This window comes from Pseudophryne corroboree, chromosome 9 (assembly GCF_028390025.1).
Source record: "Pseudophryne corroboree isolate aPseCor3 chromosome 9, aPseCor3.hap2, whole genome shotgun sequence".
In the NCBI taxonomy this organism is placed as follows: Eukaryota; Metazoa; Chordata; class Amphibia; order Anura; family Myobatrachidae; genus Pseudophryne; species Pseudophryne corroboree.
The window spans coordinates 51979387-51994595 of record NC_086452.1 but is presented as its reverse complement, the minus strand read 5'-3'; the positions used below and the strand labels follow the sequence as shown (position 1 = coordinate 51994595).

The window sequence follows — 15209 nt, the reverse complement described above, 5'->3', positions numbered from 1 at the left end:
GGCCCGCGAAGCCGTTTGCTCCAGCCCACCCGCTTCTCTCAGTGAGACACGCCGCCGCTCAGTCCGGCGGCAGCGTGTCTCAGCTGTCAGGACAGGGAGGAGAGCGCGGCTATGTCGGGTCGCGGCGGCGTGTAGGACTTGAAACCAGCCGCCGGTTCGTGAGCCAATCAGAGCTCACGTACCGGCAGCCAATCAGGAGCCGCGGCTACCGGTCCGCGAGCTCTGATTGGCTCTCGAACCGGCGGCTGGTTTCAAGTCCTACACGCTGCCGCCCAACATAGCCGCGCTCTCCTCCGTGTCCTGACACACGAGAAACGCTGCCGAAAGGAGCAGCTAGCAGCGGTAAGCAGCGCGGGGGGGGGGGGGGCATTTGTATACCTGGCACTGTGGGGACATCTGTATACCTGGCACTGTGGGGGCATCTGTATACCTGGCACTGTGGGGACATTTGTATACCTGGCACTGTGGGGGAATCTGTATACCTGGCACTGTGGGGGCATCTGTATACCTGGCACTGTGGGGGCATCTGTATACCTGGCACTGTGGGGGGCATCTGTATACCTGCCACTGTGGGGACATCTGTATACCTGGCACTGTGAGGGGCATTTGTATACCTGGCACTGTGAGGGGCATTTGTATTCCTGGCACTGTGGTGGCATCTGTATACCTGGCACTGTGGGGACATCTGTATACCTGGCACTGTGAGGGGCGTAATTTTTTAAGTTGAGAATTTTTGTATGGCCGCTGAAGGATTTTATAAATATCCAAATGGCCCTCGGTAGAAAAAAGGTTCCCCACCCCTGGTCTAAGGAATGAAACGCATTGTTTGAAAAATCCTGGGAAAACCCGGAGAAAAACTTCCAGATCCCAAAAAGGGTTTTCATTGCTTTTCCTTTTCCTGAGGAGGACAGGAAAAAGTGTGAAAACCCGCCTGTAGTAGACGCTTCTGTATCTAGGTTGTCTAAAAAGGTGGTTTCACCTGTCCCTGGGTCCACCGCTTTAAACGAGCCGGCTGACCGCAAGATTGAGACTGGCGTAGCTTTAAGACCCACTATTGCTTGTGCGTAGATTTCTAAAGCCATAGTAAAGTGGTCAGGCACATTACTAGAGGAATTAGATTCTATGGATAGAAGGGACATTGAATTGTGTTTACGTCACATACAGGATTCTGCAGGTTTCATGGTGGAGGCCATGAAGGACCTTGGCCATCTTAATGCAAGGGATTCTTCCATGGCTGTCTCGGCACGCAGGGGTCTCTGGCTGCGCCAATGGTCTGCGGATGCTGAATCCAAGAAAAGTGTGGAGAACCTACCCTTCACAGGTCAGGCTCTGTTTGGGGAAGCATTAGATGCGTGGATCTCCATGGCAACTGCGGGTAAGTCAACTTTTCTTCCCCCAGCAACACCGCCGACTAGGAAATATTATCCTACGTCTACAATGTAGTCCTTTCATACAGCAAAAGTTAAAAATTCCAAACCCCCTTCCACTTTCTTTAGAGGAGGTCGGGGGAAATCCAGAAAATCTGCACCAACAGGTTCCCAGGAACAGAAACCTGGTTCTGCTTCCTCAAAATCCTCAGCATGACGGTGAACCTCCCAGCCTGGAGATCGGGCAGGTGGGAGCAAGACTAAAAAAATTTCAGTCACATCTGGGCGTCATCATGCCTGGACCCCTGGGTACAAGATATTCTTGCCCAGGGGTACAGACTGGAGTTTCAAGAACTCCCACCTCACAGATTTTTCAAATCAGGCTTACCAGCGTCGCTGACAGAAAGTGCTATCCAACAGGAAGCCATTCAAAAATTGGTAAAAGCAAATGTCATTGTTGCAGTCCACCTCACCTAACAAAGAAGGGTTATTACTCAAACCTGTTTGTGGTGCTGAAACCGGACGGTTCGGTCAGGCCAATATTGAACCTAAAGTCATTGAACCCCTATTTGAGGGAATTCATATTCACGATGGAGTCTCTGAGAGCGGTGATCTCAGGTCTGGAGGAGGGGGAATTTCTAGTATCCCTAGATATCAAGGATGCATACCTTCACATTCCAATCTGGCCGCCTCACCAGGCTTATCTAAGATTTGCGCTGCTGGACTGTCACTATCAGTTCCAGGCACTGCCGTTTGGCCTCTCCATGGCACCGAGGGTGTTCACCAAGATCATGGCGGAGATGATGCTGATTCTCCGCAAGCAGGGTGTGAACATAATTCTTTATCTGGACGATCTGCTGATAAAAGCGTCTTCCAGGGAGAAGCTGTTACAGAGCATTGCTCTCTCAACGGGTGTAGTAAGGTATGCCGGCGCTCGGGCTCCCGACGACCAGCATACCGGCGCCGGGAGCCCGACCGCCTGCATACCGACAGTGGGGCGAGCGCAAAGGAGCCCCTTGCGGGCTCGCTGAGCTCGCCACGCTGCGGGCACGGTGGTGCGCTACGCGCGCCCCACTATTTTATTCTCCCTCCAGGTGGGTCGTGGACCCCCACGAGGGAGAATAGCTGTCGGTATGCCGGGTGTCGGGATTCCGGCGCCGGGATCCTGACATTCGGCATACTGAATACCACCCCTCTCAACTGAACTACTCTAGGATCATGGATGGATCCTGAATCTTCCAAAGTCGCATTTGGAGCCGACAAGGAGACTGTCCTTCCTGGGGATGATCCTCGACACGGAAGTGCAGAGGGTGTTTCTGCCGGTGGAGAAAGTGTTGGTGATACAAACAATGGTCCGGGATGTCTTGAAGCCAGCCCGGGTGTCGGTTCATCCTACAAGGCTCTACAGTACAGAAGATTTCATGCACGGTCCTTCCAACTGGATCTCCTGGACAAATGGTCAAGAAGGGCTTGGTACACGGATCTTCTGGAGTTACTGCTTGAAGATCCGAGGCCTCTTCCTCTTCGCGAGGACCTTCTGCAACAGGGGCCGTTCGCTTATCAAGACTTACCACGGCTACGTTTGACGGCATGGAGGTTGAACGCCAGGTTTGACGGCATGGAGGTTGAAGAGCATTCCGAACAAGGTTATTCCTACCCTGATACAGGTTAGGAAAGGATAAACGTCTAAACATTACCATCGAATTTTTAAAAAGTACGTGTCTTGGTGTGAATCCAAGAGGTTTCCTACGGTGGAGTTTCAACTAGGGCGGTTTCCTCTCTTTCTGCAAGCAGGTGTGGATGTGGGCCTGCGCTTGGGCTCCATAAAAGTCCAGATTTCGACCTTGACCATTTTTTTCCAGAAACAATTGGCTGCCCTCCCTGAGGTTCAGACTTTTTTGAAAGGGGTTCTGCAGTTCCAGCCTCCCTTTGTGCCTCCTACCGCACCTTGGGATCTTAATGTGGTGCTGCAGTTCCTGCAGTCGGATTTGTTCGAGCCTTTACAGGAGGTTGATGTTAAGTTTCTTACTTGGAAGGCGGTCACACTATTGGCATTGGCATCTGCTAGGTGAGTGTCAGAATTGGGGGCATTGTCCTGCAAGAGCCCCTACTTGATTTTTCATGAAGATAGAGCTGAGCTCAGGACGCGTCAGCAGTCTCTTCCAAAGGTTGTGTCGGCTTTTCATATCAATTAACCTATTGTGGTGCCAGTGGCTACTAACTCCTCAATTGCCTCAAAGTCCTTGGATGTTGTGAGGGCTTTGAAGATTTATGTGAAGAGAACTTCTCGTCACAGAAAGTCGGACGCTCTGTTTGTCCTTCATGATCCCAACAAGGGGGTAAATTTACTAAGATGGGAGTTCTATTTTAGATGGGATGTTGCCCATAGCAACCAATCAGATTCTACTTCTCATTTATCTAGCACCTTCTAGGAGATAATATCTGGAATCTGATTGGTTGCCATGGGCAACATCCCATCTTAAATAGAACTCCAATCTTAGTAAATGTACCCCAAGGTTGGGTGTCCTGCTTCTAAGCAGACGATTTCTCGCTGGATCAGGTTTACTATCCAGCATGCTTATTCTACGGCAGGCTTGCCGTGTCCAAAATCTGTTAAGGCCCACTCTGCTCGTAAAGTGGGTTCTTCCTGAGCGGCTGCCCGGGGTGTCTCTGCTTTACAGCTTTGCCGAGCAGCTACTTGGTCAGGGTCGAACACGTTTGCTAAGTTCTACAAGTTCAATACTTTGGCCTCTGAGGGCCTACAATTTGGTTAATCAGTTCTGCAGGAGCCTCCGCGCTCTCCCTCCCATACTGGGAACTTTGGTACATCCCCATGGTACTAATGTGGACCCCAGCATCCTCTAGGACGTAAGAGAAAATAGTATTTTAATTACCTACCGTTAAATCCTTTTCTCGTAGTCCGTAGAGGATGCTGGGCGCCCGCCCAGCGCTATGTTTTCCTGCATTTGTTACTTGGTTAAGTACTGCATTGTTACTTGGTTAAGTACTGTTGTTCAGCCATTGCTGAATTGTTTCAAGCTGGTTAGCTTGGCTTTCTGTTGTTATGTGTGAGCTGGTATGAATCTCACCACTGTCTGTGTGTTTCCTTCTCTCGAAGTATGTCCGTATCCTCGGGCATAGTTTCTAGACTGAGTCTGGTAGGAGGGGCATAGAGGGAGGAGCCAGCCCACACTATTAAACTCTTAAAGTGCCCATGACTCCCAAGGGATCCGTCTATACCCCATGGTACTAATGTGTACCCCAGCATCCTCTATGGACTAAGAGAAAAGGATTTTTTATTCCCCTGCATTCTTTAGAGAAGCCTCAAAATGCATTAGCACACATAGAAGGCTAATAAGGAAAAGTAATTACTGCTACAACTTTGCTTTTTTCTTTTGAAGATTTGTCTCCTGGACGTCCAGTCTTTCCATCTAGCAATCTGGCAGGCGTGAAGTAGGTAGTCCAGAGACCGGGCATCATGTTCTGATTGGTATTTTGGCACAGGTATACTGCAGAGATGAAAGTAACGTATAGAGAGCTGGGCCTGCGCAGCCAGTACATAGGAAATCATTCAGCTTTGAGAACCCTGCTGAAGTGCCCTGCGGTGCGTCACAAGCTTCAGTGAAGGCTCTTGTGGCACCAGCATCAGGGACGTAGCAGATAGTGGTTACATGAAGCTAGATCTGGGCCCCCAGTGTATGAGTAGTATAGCCAACATCAGGGCCTGCTGGAGAGTCATATAGAGGGTTGTGGTGCGGTGTCAGTAAGGACAGGCACTGCTGGCTGTAAGTAGTGTGGTGTGTGCAGTCTCATATTCTTAATGTCCTATATTCTGTGCTGTATCCATGCACACAGACTGGTTACTGTTCTTTAGATCTCCGAATATGGCATTACATCTATATAATGGAGCAGTGTTACATTTCCTTGTCCTCAGAACAATGGGACTGCCTGTATAGTGATCAGATGTCTCTTCCCTACACTGTCATTCTCATACATTCCTCCCCTGGTCCACACACACACATTTACAGACACAGCTCTCTCATTCTCTCCCACCCATCACAGACAGGCACATACCTTTAACCTCCCTCCCCCCCTTCATGTACAACACACCTTAACCCTTGTCTTGGCTGTCTGCCCCATCCCCTAGGATACCAGGAATGTTCCGCACTAGACCTTTAACACACTTGGAGGGTGTGAGAGCTGCAGCCCACTTACACTGACACAGGGGAGGGGGCAGGAGAGAGAGGTATTTGTGGTGCTTGTCACTCTGTGACTGTGGAATGTTCCCTGTTATGAGGGATGGGCTGCAGGTATTGAAGACTTCCTATCTTCTTTTTGGAGAGTGGGCTGGGGACGCCAGGCAGCGTAAACACCGAATAATTAACCTTTGCCGTGCATACACACGCCTGTAACTCGGGGTTACTACGCCAAAGCACGGCAAAGCATTGTTCTCACAGTGTGTACAACATGGTGTAGCATGTTAAGTAAACATTCACAATGTCAAAAGTCCTTCTATAGACAACATGATGTCGACAGGTACAAAATGTCGACAGGCTAAAATTAAAATGCCAACAACCAAATGTCAACACTGATAAAATGTAGAGCGATACATAACGTCTACACCCAGTTTGAAGCCTAACCCTAAAATGTCTTTGTTCGGCATTTTAATGCCGACATTTTGCAAGTGTCATCATTATGGTGTCAACCTTTTGACGAACAACATTGTGGTACAATAATTAGTTGGTTGATTCAGAGTACTGAGATCTTGGGTTCAATTCCCACCGAGGCCATATCTGTGTGGTGTTTGTATGTTCTCCATGTGCTTCCTTAAGACACTCTGACTTCCCTCCCCCAGTCCAAAAAAACATACTGGCAGGATGCTTGGCTTCCATGTAGATGCGAGTGACCAAATAGCTCTATAAAGTGCTGCAGAATATGTGAGCGCTATATAAGTAACGGTTAATGCATAAAATAAATACATAACTATGGTACATTCAGTCAGACTAATAATTGACATGTAGCGGTAAGCGATGACTCTTCCTTAGATAATTACATGCATCCCATAGTCATTTTATTTTCTGTACTTAGTACTTCCTCAGTCACTCATTACATGATGTAGAAATAACTGGGCCCCAGGAGCATTTAAACAACATGCTATTCTGGGTTACACGTTCACAATACATGTATCCCTTGGAGAAATACGGAATAATAAATAAAATACCTTAAACACGTGATGTTGTATTTGCTTTCACTAGTACTTTTATGTTTTATTCATTTTAGAACCTACCGTTTTCGTGCTACTGTAAAAAACCTTTTGGGCGTAATCCTATAAAGTATTTTAGACTGGTTAGAATAAAATGATCCATGTTTTTGATGCAACTTTGTTTATGGCATATAAACATTGGGAACGTTTGAGAAACAAAACGATGCATTAAACAGAATCATATATTTATTGAATGGCCCATGTATGAATGTCAAGTGATGCTACATTGCAATGTGTTCTAAGGGTCTGTACCTGCTGGCATCAATATCATTTTACATGCATTATTAATGGTAGTACGACACATGGCTTTAACTAGAGCCCATTGTTCAGGTATGTTGCATTTGTGCCATACTGAAAGCATCTTATTCCATTTTGCACAAGTTAAGCACATTGTGAAAGCCTACAGTGATCTCCACTGACCTCTATCTGCTGCTGGTAACACGGTGCAGACATGCTAATTCACTCTTATTTGTACTTGCATTAAAATGCCAGCGGGGTACAATGTTATTTGATGGTGATATTTAGGGTATCCGGTCTGTATGTCGACAGTCACTAAGTCGACCACTGAAGGTTGGGCCATTAGGTCGACGTGGTCAGTAGGTTGACACATGAAAATGTCGACATGAGTTTTAAAAAAAATTCTAACTTTTTCATACTTTACGATCTACATGGACTACGATGGGGAATAGTAACCTGTGCCAATCGCTGCGGTAGCAGAACGAGGCATGTTCCCCAAAGCATGGCAATCCATGCGGGGGTACACAATGCACTAATTGGGGTTCCTGGTCACTTTACGAAGAAAACGACACCCCCCAAAAAATTCAAAAACGCATGTCAACCTTTTTCCAAGATGGCCTTTTCCGTGTTGACCTATTTCAGGTGTCAACCTAGTCACTGTCGACCAATAGTGGTCGACCTAATGACTGTCTACCTAGGTAGGGTCGACCCAATGATCCACACCTAATATTTAGTGTGTGTGTGTGTATATGTGTGTGTATGTATATATATATATATATATATATAATTATTATTCATTTATTTTTAATTATTATTTTATCCAAACATTGCAAAAATGTTCCTCCCGTGAAGAGGCTAATAACAGTATGGCCCTGGTATAGAACATACATGAAAAATGTTGCACTGGGTAAATGATTTTCAATAACAACACTATACATGGCAGGAGCAGGTGATCAGAGATGTATTAATGACCAGTCCATTTACAGCTCTTAGCAGATTCTCCCTGTTAGCAGCACTTGGCACATCCCTGCCCCCCTGGGTCTCCCTGTTAGCAGCACTTGGCACATCCCTGGGGGGGGGGTGCTCACCAGCCTCCTCCTGGGAGAGAAGTTTATGTTCTAAAAAGAGCATCCCAGCAATTCTCCTGTGCACACCTGATTCCCCCCACTGCGCCACTTGTTGCCTCTTTCACATCACGGAGGGTGACTGTTCCTTAGCACCAGCTCATTATGCTCAAACTGCACTTATTAATAGAAGGCACAGCAGGCTGGAGCCCCCTGCTGCACTACAAGTCCCAGCATTTGCGCTGGCAGGGTTGGCTGCGACTTGTAGTCCTCCAGCAGTACAGGAAGACCTGTCAGATGGCTTGAGGCGTAAAGCTGGGTCTCCCACAGCTGCAGCAGCCAGGGAGGGTGTGGTGTAGGAAGGGTGTGTGTGTGTGCTGCTGCCGCTGCTCTGCCTGTTCTGCAGGCCCAGATCTGAGCCCTCCCTCTCTTACCAGCAGCAGCAGCAGGCTGGGACTCGGATGTCTGGTGTTTGCGGAGTGAAGTTGAGTCACACAGGGGTGTGGTTACCCAGATCTCCCTCTCTCTCTCCTTCCTTTCTCCTCTCCCTCTCTCTCTGTCAGGCTCTGGAGTGGCAGGATTCCTCTTCACAACACCAGGTAAGAAGTTGCTTCATGGGGGAGCCCAAGATGGCATCTCAAGGGCTTGCCAAGTCCAAGTCACCTGGCCTGGGGCACATTGGAATTCCCCTGGTGCCTGCTTTGTAACTTGTGGGCATGTGGAGGGATGACAGGCCCCAGGATCTTGCTGGTGTGCCGGTGCTGGGCAGAGTTTGTGTGCCAGGCACAGGGTGGAGGGAGGTCTGCCCGGTCACACCATAGACATCACATCTTCAGGGAGTGGAAGGGTGCTGGGTGGCTGCACAAGGAGACTTTATTATACTGGTTCAGTAACTTGTTGCTGGGAGGGAAGGTGAGACTGATCAGCTCATGGAGTCATATCACATGGAAAAAGTGAGCTTGGAGGTGGCGTGTGTCCCTCCTGAGGACATGGGACTTACAGTGCGCTGGTTTCATTCACAGATTCTGCTCAGGAAACTATAGGAAAGAACCAGCCACAAGTATCACAGAGCTAATAGTTCTCAGCAGTTAGCAATTATGTCTCCATTGCATTTATTGGGGGAAGGGGGAGACCTCTGTGAAGTTATCTGGACTGATCTTTAAACCCTTTTGTATGAGAGCAGCTCTGGAGAGGTAGCTGCACCTTTTGGGTCAGCTGTAAGTGGGTGAGAGGTGAACACACGGCAGCACATGATGGGTGTGAGTTTGCTGGGAGGGGACAGGGGTGTGTGTGTGTGTCTCAGATAATCGTGCTGAATTATTCATATTCTTTGAAAAGCATCTTGTAATGAAGTCACAGGTCGGCTGTCATAATGTTACAGTGTGGCTGAGACTCATGTGACCAGCGTGTGGTTTCATGATACCCTGCGTGTAGTCTCATGGTCTGTGATGTCATGTACACGCCTGTATTCCTGCACACTTTGGTCATGGCAGTTAGTAATGTAGTAGTGTTGTGGGTCTCGCAAGGTCACCGGCTGGGAACTGCTAGCGTTACACTTCCTTCCTATGCCTGTCTTTCCGTAAAATCACTTTGCATCAGACACACTTCTTATTTCCTACTGACTTGGGTCCTAATCTAGCCCATGTGGCAGCGGCCCAGCAGACCTACCCACCTACCCACCTCTTCAATGCCTCATTGCATATACTGACACGCCGGTGTTATTTCTTCATACGCTTCCTGGGCTGGAGGTGGTTACGCCACTTTTCCCTTTTGTATTTTAATGTACAAAAAAAATCTGTGTGTGAAGCTTTTGGAAGCATTGCACAAGGTTACTCATTGCTGATACAGAACTACAGGCATACAAATACACTGCCGGGGCTGTGGGGACATGGTTTAGACCAGGTTGGGTATTTTTATATGGTCACGTAGCTAAATTACAAATCATTTTCCTATTCTGCAAGGACAGGCTTAGGCAACCTGTGTCTCTCTGTTTGTTGTAGAACTAAAGGTTCCAGCATGCTATACGAGCGTAAGAACATGTGACGCTGGCCACCTAGGACTATTTAACCCATTATTCAGCCGCATCTTGTACGTGTTGGCCATTGGTGACGCTCTACCGACTGTATACTGTAGTTGATGGCTACCAGTGGGTCTGGATGCTGCACACGGCTGCGTGGGACCCGCCGCTGCTTGCTGTAGACCAGAGCTATTCAACATGCGGCCCTCCAGCTGCAGTGGAACTACAGATCCCAGCATGCCCTGCCACAGTTATACTATTAGGGCATGCTAAAATGGTGGCAGGTCATGATGGGATGTGTGGTACCACAGAAGCTCGAGGGCTGCTTATTGACTATCCCTGCTGTAGACAATGACAGCCTTTGGCGCTTTAGTAGTCATGATGCTTAGATGTTGGCTCTGTAATCATCAAGGCGATCCAGTGTTGTACATAGCAACCTGGGGCTGTCCAGCCGTAATGTGGCTGCGTCCTGTAGGTGTTGCTAGCAACTGCAGCCAGGGGCTCTCCTGCTGTAATATAGTGGCTGCCCAGCCATAATGGGGCTCCAGCCTGCAGGTGTTAGGAGTAATGTGAAGTGTACTAGACTATGGGTGGGTACACACTAGGCGATGTGCTCTGTGAGCGACATCGCCTAGCGTGTTCCCTTCCCTGCCGGGAGACTTGGCGGCAGTGCGTACACACTGAGCGATATGCCAATGATATCGCTCAGTGACGTCACGCCGCGGCCGGGCCGTGCATGCAGTTTCTGGATGACAGGCCAAATTGAGCTGCATGTACGGCCGACAGCGAGGGACGTTAAAGACCCGAGGAGCCGCGCATCGCTTGTCCGTGGCGGCATACACACTTATCGATAAAGTAAATGTCGTCGCTCAGGAAGGGTCAAAATGAGCGTCATCGTTTAATTTATCGCTAAGTGTGTACCCACCTTAAGTGCTCTCATACAGCTAAAGGGCCCTACACACTGGCGGATTTGCTGCCGAGGTGCACGATGACCGCCTCGGCGGGAGGGGGGGGGGGGGAGGGGGGTGACAGGGGGGTGAAGTTTCTTCACTCCCCCCGTCACCCGGCCCCATACCCCTGCATGCTAATATGGAGGTGATTGTCCATATTGGCATGCATGTATAAACGAGCCGGCACCAATGATGAACAAGTGCGGGGCCGCACATCGTTCATCGTTGGTGCCTACACACTGAACGATATGAATGATATCTCGTTCATATCTTTCAGTGTAATTGCTAATGGACCCTACACACTGGGCGATCTCGCTCATTAATGAACGAGATACCGTTCATAGCAACGATGAACGATGTGCGGCCCCGCGCTCGTTCATCGCTGGTGCTCCGTCGCTTGTGCATGCAGGTCAATATGGATGATCTCATCCATATTTGCCTGCACTGCTATGGAGCCGGGTGACGGGGGGAGTGAAGAAACTTCACTCCCCCCCGTCACTGCCCCCCCCCCCCCCCTCCCCGTCGGCCGTATCCGCCGTCGGGCAGCTCGGTGGCGGATCGACAAATGTGTAGGGCCTATTAGTGTGTAGGGCCCATAACTTGTTACATGCTTGTTTATATAACAGACTTTTTAATAGTGATCACACTATAATTCTCAGTAGCGCTGACTGTGTGATACTGACAGCTCACATTCAACAAAAACTGAGACTTATGGGACTGATAGCTGTATAAATAACGTTTGCTAGTGTGACTGATTCCCCTTTTCCACCTAAAACCCAGGTCCAACCTGGGAATTGAACACTGTATCAAGCCACGTCTTCCCTCTGCCGGCGGTTGGAGATGATCATCTCCAAACGCCGGTGAGCCGGCTCTCCATAGGCTTTTAGCGTGACCTGGGTCACCCGTTTACACCGCTGGCTACCTATTTTTCAGAGACCCTTTTACACCAACCCGTGACCCAGGTTGCCCCCTAGCAAAAACACGAGTAATTGCGGCAGTGAAAAAGGGTTATTATTATAAGTTAATAAATCCAGCTTTAAAATGTTTTCATCTCTGTGCCAGAAGTGCCTATAACCACAGAGCAAAATCCAAACCAGTATCCCCAGTTCTGGAACTTTTACTGATGTACTTTGGACATAGCCTGAAAATGACTGTTTTGTGTCTGCGTTCTTTCTGCTGGCGATTTAAGTCTCATTAACTTTCCAGTTATTAATCTCCAGCTGCAGAGCTTTAATGAATATTGATTGTAATACACTGTTGCAAGATGATCAGTCACCTATTAACGTGTAGAGTAACTGCTGCTCGGACCACCTCTCCCTGTTCCTGGTACGCACTGTAGCGGGAGGCAGGTGATCACAGGTGCGATGACCTTGTTATATCACTGTGACATAGACTCTTTCTAATAGTGATTTGCAAGAGGAATTCTTCCAGGATAATGTCGCTGCAATAACTATACAGGATGATGACCAGGTCTTACTTCAGAAAAGAAAAGAAAACAAGCAGGTTTCTATAGTTAGAGGGTATTTTTGTCAATTACATATCAAAAGCTCTTAAACGTTTTTAGAAAGGTTCCCCTTGCTACCTGCAATTGCCTCCATACAATGTGGGACTGCCACCTGTGGAACTCCAGCACTTGTAGACCCACAAGTCCCAGCATGCCTTGCCAGCTTCGGAATTATTATGTATTCTGTTGGCGGTAGCAGGTGACGCCTACGGAGTAATTTAACCACTGTTCTTTTTGGGCACAGGTGCCGCGTTTTTTTTTCCCTGCAGCCTCCTGAGGCTGTTTGGGCTCCCTAACCAGGACTTATGCAGCTAAACCCGGTGTAATTGGGCACGACAAGCGCTATAATTAATGGACGCCCGGAACAATTGAATTGCTCCGTCAAGTGCCCATTCATTATAGCAGAGCCTACAACTATTGAATCGCTCTCTTAGTTTTTCCTGAGTTTCTATGTCGGCACCCTCTTCCCCAAGTCTTATCAATAGGTCCATGGTGAAAGGCTGAATAATAACCAAGCCGCTATAGGTAATACCAAACCACCAGTGAGCTTTTGTGGTCCAACTGTAGCACAGTGGAAGGCGCATGAAAGGCGATTAAAGTACTGGGATATATGGAAAGGGGATATAGGGATAAATTCATGTTGCGCAAACAGACCGCATCCTGAATATGGGATACGGAGGGCTCAGAGATGGGCTATTGAATAACGGTAATACTGGCATGTCCCTTTAAGAGGTGGTGGTTTCTGGTGCATGCAGTCAGACCTGCACCAATTGAGAGAACAGTTTGTTATAGCTGATGACTAGCTAATGGAAGCTGGAACGGGATAGGATTTTGGTGTAGGTTAGTAACATGAGCCGCTTCATGGCTGGACTTTGTACACACAGCTTAGCCTGGCAATAAGATTCCCCTGAAGGTGAACGGCTCCTTTTAATATGGAATAACTGTGCTATGAGTACCTCCGTAGATTGCGTGGCCTGGAAAACGCTGGTTTTTATTTTTCCCTCCCCTCCTCTTTCTAATATTAATACTTCGTTATTTCAGGATTGTACTTTACTTTGGGAGAAGGCTGAAACCTGATCATCTGTAGCAGTGATTTTCAACCTTTTTTTTACTCGCGGCACACCGAACAATATTTTAAAATTGCCAAGGCACACCATCAGTTCCCCATAGAAAAAAAAAAAAAACACACACATTGGCCCTCACAGTAAAACAAAAATCCACACATACATTGGCCTACACAGAAAAAACAATCGCATTGCTTCCCACATAAATCCTATTGCTCCCCACATGAATTATTCACATTGCTCCCCCAATACATCCATAAATTCTTATTCTCCCCACATAAATCCTAATGAAATCCTATTGTTCCCGACAGGAGAAATAAAATAACAAATATTATTATCAGCTGTCCTCCTCTCTGTCCCTCAGTGGCGGGGGCCGTTCATAGTGGAGTGCTGTGAATACTGAGTAGCGGGCGGGCAGGTGTGGATGTGGGTTGGCAAGGAAAGCTGTGTATGCAGGCGGGAACTGGAAGGTGTGTATGCAGGCAGGTGGGCTGGCTGGGTGGTGAGAAGCGGCGGCCGTGACCTATGATATCACACCGTTTTCAAGGCATAGATCACGGCCGGAGCATGACTGATCCTCTAAGAAGAGTCCGGGCCAACAGTTCACTCTGAAGGTGCAGGAAGCTGCTCTGGTTCCGCAGCACACCTTGCAACTGGTCGCGGCACACTAGTGTGCCACGGAACACTGGTTGAAAAAGCCTGATCTATAGCAATAGGAAACTGACCACTTCTTAATGTGTTGCGACATACAGGTTTTCCCCAATCACATCCTTACAGGAGAACTGACAAATGTTTAAGTTCAGGTGGCACCACGAGGCAGCTGATTGGTGGATAGGCTGCTGCAGACTTTGAATCAGTTTCCTCCTGAGCTGATCTACTACAGAACAGCTGATCAGCTACAGAACAGTTCCTTCTAGGTCAGGCATTTCCAACCACGGTCCTCAAGGCACACTAACAGTGCAGGTTTTAGTGATATCCAGGCTGCAGCACAGATGGTTAAATAACTGAGCTACTAATTAAGTCACCTGTGCTTAAGCCTGGATATCACTAAAACCTGCACTGTTATGGGCCCTACACATTGGCCGATCCGCCGCCGAGCTGCCCGACGGCAGAGACTGGTGACCCGGCGGTGGAGGGGCAGTGACGGGGGGAGTGAAGTTTCTTCACTCCCCCTGTCACCCGGCTGCATTGAAGTGCAGGCAAAATGGACGAGATCGTCCATATTGGCCTGCATGTACAGCCGACGGGGGACCAGCGATGAACGAGCGCGGGGCCGCTCATCGCTGGAGCCTCTACAAGATATGAACGAGATCGTTCATATCTTTGACTGATGTCGGCCAGTGTGTAGGGCCTATTAGTGTGCCTTGTGGACCGTGGTTAAGAATACCTGTTCTAGGTGAAGCCTCTTTTTCTCTGACGTCCTAGTGGATGCTGGGAACTCCGTAAGGACCATGGGGAATAGCGGCTCCGCAGGAGACAGGGCACATCTAAAGAAAGCTTTAGGATCACCTGGTGTGCACTGGCTCCTCCCCCTATGACCCTCCTCCAAGCCTCAGTTAGATTTTCTGTGCCCGACGAGAAGGGTGCACACTAGGGGCTCTCCTGAGCTCTTTGTGAAAGTTTTAGTTTAGGTTTATTATTTTCAGTGAGACCTGCTGGCAACAGGCTCACTGCATCGAGGGACTAAGGGGAGAAGAAGCGAACTCACCTGCGTGCAGAGTGGATTGGGCTTCTTAGGCTACT

General features: G+C 48.4%; 1 protein-coding gene across 3 annotated transcripts in view; it reads left to right on the top strand.

The window, feature by feature from the left end:
• The window catches only part of ELOVL1 (ELOVL fatty acid elongase 1), a 92471-nt gene that overhangs the window by 31915 nt on the left and 45347 nt on the right, over positions 1–15209 (top strand). Inside the window, exon 1 of one of the 3 annotated variants that reach the window (XM_063939332.1) lies at positions 7915–8530. The exons of 1 other annotated variant lie outside the window; for it this stretch is intronic. The gene's annotated coding sequence lies outside the window, so the exon portion shown is untranslated. Of the gene's footprint in view, positions 1–7914; positions 8531–9165; positions 9191–15209 lie in introns of those variants that run through there. One more of the 3 variants, XM_063939334.1, reaches the window with a different exon arrangement.